The sequence below is a fragment of the Carlito syrichta genome, unplaced genomic scaffold (genome assembly GCF_000164805.1).
Source record: "Carlito syrichta isolate Samal-C Ts95f unplaced genomic scaffold, Tarsius_syrichta-2.0.1 Scaffold121030, whole genome shotgun sequence".
NCBI classification, from domain to species: domain Eukaryota; kingdom Metazoa; phylum Chordata; class Mammalia; order Primates; family Tarsiidae; genus Carlito; species Carlito syrichta.
Genome location: NW_007065126.1, coordinates 121,394 through 127,069, shown reverse-complemented (window position 1 = coordinate 127,069; position 5,676 = coordinate 121,394).

The following is a 5,676-nucleotide window of genomic DNA, read 5'->3' as shown; positions in this document are numbered from 1 at the left end:
TGGCCACTCCCGGCCACCGCAGCCTCGACCTGCTGGGCTCCGGCGATCCTTCCACCTCAGCCTTCTGAGTAGCCGAAATTACAGGCGCGCGCTACCACACCCGGCTAATTTTTTGATATTATTGTAGAGATGAGGTCTCGGCTGCCCAGGCGGGTCTCGAACCCGCGGGCTCAGGCAATCCACTCTCCTCAGCCTCCCAAAGGCGCGGGATGACAGGCTGAGCCACCGAGCCCGGCTCAGTGAAGTTTTATTGTGCATTCTTCTCATTTTGAAAAAGGCTGAGCACCCCTTTAGATGTTTAGAAGCCCCCTTTATTTTACTCTTCCTGTAAACTGATCATTCATGTCTTTTCCCGTTGTCCACTGGCCACCATCCATTTAATCTAAGCTTTGGTTGACCCAACAGCGCACATTTCCGATGATTCTGGTGGTAATTTGGGCTCAGCGACCTTTCTTCTCCAGCCCCGAACCTGCAGGGTGAGGAGGGGCCTTAACCAAGGAGTCCAAATAATGCCAAGAAAAGCCTACTAAAACCAGGAACCCTAAAAACAAAAGAAAAAGCAAACAACAAATAGACAAATTTTTTAAAAAAACTAAAATCAGGAGCCTTGATGAAAGCCAAGATACTAACTTTCAAAAAATAACATGTCGCAAAACCTCACCTACAGCAGACTGACTTCGCGTTAATAAACCGCCCGTTTTATACCCCATGAGAAACCTAGAGCAGAGAGAGCCACCGCTGTGGGTTCAATCCGTGTCACGGCGCCGGTATCCCTCTGTGGCGTTTCATTGGTTCAAAGGTCTGCCCATATTCCGCGAAGGCAAAGGCCTCGATGACCATTGGGTGTCGTATCCCCTCAAGCCCGCCTCGCTCCGAGGAGGGAAAGCCAATGACGTCTGGTTACGCCCAAGGTCTCATTTTCTTAGTGATTGACAAGGGCCGTTGTCCAATGAGGAGCGTGGTCCCGCCCGGCCCGCCCGCTCGGGCTCAGCCTCCGAGGTGGCCGGGCGTTTGTTGCCCCTCGAGGGCTGCGGTCCCTCGCCTGCTGTCCGGTTCTTTCCCCGCGACGACCAGGTGCGCGCCCCTGGGGCTGCCTAGGAGGCCGAACGGAGCCGAACCTCGCTCGAGGGGACCGACCGCAGCCGCCGCTGTCCGGTTCTAGCCGAGAGATCCGACCCCCGCAGCGAACCCGGGCCGCGTGGGGGTGTGGCCTGGCTCGCTGTCCTTGCCCGAGGCCGCGCCTGGTGCCCTCCCGGGACTGGACCCAGGGGTCCCGCGTTCGCAGGGTGGTTCTGGAGGAGCATTTCGTGAGCTCTGCCAACGGTCCTTAGGCACCGTGCTGGGCCCCAGAAGACAGATGAACCGGAGGCATTTCCCCCTCCCGGGCAACCCGGTCTCCACCTTCCTCCTAACGCTCCCAGGTCTGCCCTAGAGTGGACTCTGGGTGGTCCGGGGTTTCAGACCTCTCTGCAGCTGAATCCGCCGCCCCCTACACACCACCCTTGTTTCTCACATTCCCCATTATCCCAGATCTCAGGTAAAATCCTTTAGGTCCTGCATGCACTCATTTTCTCACCATGATGCTTTTGGTAGTGGGCGGACCTGCCGCTGGCACCTCACTGAGGCTTACCAAAACAGCTCTGACTAAGTGTGAAATCAGGTTGGACTCACCACTTGACTTGAGGGATCACACTGTTTCCTTCACCCCACCCAAATCTGCACCCCTGCAGGCTCCACACCTCTAAGGGTGGCCCCACCCACCTGAGGGTGGCCTGGGTCCTCTACGCGTGAAAATCCCTCAGACAGGGTTACTGAAATATGCTAAAGAACTCAGCCAGCAATCAGGGTTTTTGAAAATCTCATTCTTCTCACTCTCAAGTACTTTAATTACTTTTTGTGGCGCTGTGCAAAACAGAGCAGGCTATACCGACAGACTGGCAGACACTGAGCTCCTTCAATGGGTTCTTCACCTTGGAACTGTGCTAGGCGGAGTCTTTGGTCCTCCTGTACTCAGCGTCAAATTTCAGGAGAGGAGGCAGCTGGCAGAGGGAAGAAAATTAAGAAAATTGTTCCAGGAAGAAAAGGTTCAATGAAAGAAATGGGAGAAAGGGGGCAGAGCACAGAGGATTCAGATTTGAATACTGAGTAGTGTAAATTGCCCCATTTAGACTTGCAGACGCTTATTGAGTCTGTCTTTATGCACAGCACTGAGTTAGATGATGCCATGCAAAACGAGAGAGACTTGGTTTCTACTTCCAAGGCAAGGTGAGGTGAAGGTTTGCTAACTTTTTGGAGTGCAGAGCACAGAACTGTGTGCCTTGCAAATGTTCTCTGATTTTCTTCACCACTCTATGGAGGATGTATAGGATGTAACGTTCTCTCTTTACAGAAGAAACAAAACTCCCAAATATTGAAGATAACTCAATTTTAAAATGAGCAAATGATCTAAACAGACATTTCTCCAAAGAAGATACACAAATGGCCTATAAGCACATGAAAACACGCTCAGTGTGTGAATCAAATGCAAATCAACACAACAATGAGAGGTTACATCACATCCACTAGGATGGATATAATAAAGACGGATAATAACAAATGTTGATGGGGGTGTAGAGGAATTGGAACCCTCAAACCCACTTTTCTTTTCTTTCTTTTTCTTTTTTGAATCAGAGTCACGCTATACCTCCCAGGCTGGAGTGCAGTGGCACAATCACATCTCATGCTGCCTCCACCTCCTGGGCTCAGGTGATCCTTCTGTCTCAACCTCCCAAATAGCTGGAACTACAGGCACACGCCACCATGCCCTGCTAATTTTTTTGATTGATTGATTTATTTATTTAGAATTAGGTCTCACTCTGTTGGCTAGACTAGTCTCAACTCTTGGATTCGTTCAGCCCTCCTACCTTGCCTACCTTGGGCCTCCCAAAGTGCTGGGATTACAGGCATGAGCCACCATGTGGGGCCAAATAGTATACTTAATAGATAAATTGGATGGTGTATTAATTCTCTCTCTCTCTCCACATATCATATGGTGATATAATATGAGGGGATCCCAAAAAACTCTGAAATTTATTTATAAAAAAATTGTGTTTATTCTTAGATGTTCAAACTTCAGTCAACTTCTAAGTACTCTGCATTTGATGCAATACACCTATCGAGATGCTTTTTCCACTGCTTGGTTCTCAAACTCAATTTGGATGCCTTTTAGTGATTCTGCCGTTTTTTGTTTCACCTCTTCCACATCAGCAAAATTTCCCCTTTGAAGACCTTTTTCATCTGGGGGAACAAAAAAAAGGCAACATTGGGTGAATATGGAGGGTGGGGCGAGGGGGGTACGCCATTTTGGTCAAAAACTGCTGAACACTCAGTGTGGTGTGGGCAGGTAAACTCATAAATCACCCATCATTAAATGGGCAAATGAGATGAAAGAAGCTCCAAAAAAAAAATTACCTAAAACTGAATGCAGCCTCTCATAACAACCCTAGCTGGTACACTGATGCCGATGGATTCTAGAACACTTGCCTAGCAGGGGAAGCCCATGCTACAAGGGACTCGCCCTCCAGAAAATAATTCTGGGTTTTTGTGTGTGTGTGTCCCCTTTGTATATATACAAAGGGGTGCCCCAAAAAAGTATACACATTTTAAGTATGCCATTCGTTCAAAAGATGGCGTTCATCAAATGAATGCTAGCATCACCATGCAACAAGCAGGATAGTCAAAGAAAACGGCGGAAGCATGGTTGCACAAACATCATACTACAATGGCTACAGTAATTCAATTCAACTTCAAAAAGTAATACATAGATAGCATCTCTTAAATATGTAGGCCGGATGCAGTGGCTCACGCCTATAATCCCAGCACTTTGGGAGGCCGAGGTGAGAGGATTGCCTGAGCTCATGGGTTCAAGACCAGCCCAGGCAACTTGGCAAGACCTCATCTCTACAATAAATCAAAAAATTAGCTGGGTGTGGCGGTGCATCCCTATAGTTCCTGCTACTTGGAAGGCTGAGACAGAAGGATCGCCTTAACCCCGCAGGTCTAGGCTGAGGTGGCCGTGAGCGTGCCACTGCACTCCAGCCTGGGCGACAGAGTGAGACTCCAACTCAAAAAAATAAAATAAAAGAAATGAAAATATGTATACGTTTTTGGCACCCTGTATATAATTATATATATTTATATATATATATATATATATATATATATATATTTTTTTTTTTTTTTTTTTAAGTATTAAAGAGAAAAGACTCCAGTCAAAATGGCACCATAAGCACATATTGCAGTCTTCTCTTTGGTCTTTTGAGAGGATTTTTTAAAAAATCTGTAACCATGAGAGAAAAAAAGTCATGCCTTGAGCCTGTAATGACAACAACGAATGTGTATTGTGAAAGGACAGACTGAGAGCAGGAAGCCATTTTTAAAATCTTTTTCTGAAACCTTGACACAATGATGAGAAGTGGAAGCTATGTCCTAGAGAAATCCATTTTTTATCTTGTTCCTAAACCCTAACACAATGATGAGAAAGTAGAGGCTATGTCTGGGAGAAATATATGCTCTAGGTAAAGATTAACTTTGCCAACTTTGTCTTTTCAGAAACACAGAATCCTTAAGCATGACCGGTACTGGCCTATTGTGCTTTGTCTTTTTTAGAAACCCAGACTTCTCAAGCATGACCAGAATCGACCCATTGTATACTTAGTGCATGGTGACCAGGACTCCCTCAGGTGCTCCAAGACATACACAAATGGTCAAGAAGGAAGTCAGGGCAGTCACGATTACCTGATTGCAACATCTCCAGGGGAAAGGATTTAAGGTGGGGCTCAGGGAGGCTACGGGCCCACACTCTTCTAGAGTGTAGGCCCACTTCCTGTCTATGGGAAGTGAACCTTTCTTAAATAAATCTTTTCTTCTTTCACCTGTGTGTTGCAAATCTTTGCATTACTCAGATCTCTGGTTACCAGCACGCCTTCCAGCACGCCAGCTCCGGTGGTGCCGTGTTCCTCCCCATCCATCCATCCACCCTCATCCTAGCCATACCCTAACATTTTACAGAAGTTCCACCAAACTTGAAAGTGCTCTAGTAAGATTTTACTTCCAACTTTACCATGTGTTAACATTAGTGCTAAATAACACCACTGTTTGCTATATCAGGCTTGCTGAAGTTGTATTTTATAAACAAAAGGTTGAATCACCTGTTGTACCTAACTAGCACCCTCTTATGAGACAGGTAAAGTTTTAAATGCTAAACACCCTGTGTGACTCGATAAGGTTTGGGAACTGGCCATTCCCACCTGGTTAAGTCACTTCTACTAAGCCTAGTACTTCTCCTGCCAGATGAATAAAATACTGGGTACTCTGTGTGAGCACAATGAAGATGGGAACTGATAACTCTCACCTAATTGTCCACACCTTACAACTAAGACTACAGTTTAGTAATTTATAAGGGTTTTTAACAACTTTGCCTGTTCATAACTATTAATAAGTAGGAACAGTTCATTACACATCCATGTGGTCTATTCATTCTAAAGGGCTTTGCATCACACTGTCGCAAATGGTTAAAAAGTTTCATATGAGCCGGGCTTGGTGGTTCAGTCTATAATCCCGTGCCTTGGGAGGCGGAGGTGAGTGGATTGCCTGAGCCCGTGGGTTCGAGACCTGCCTGGGCAACTTGGTGAGACC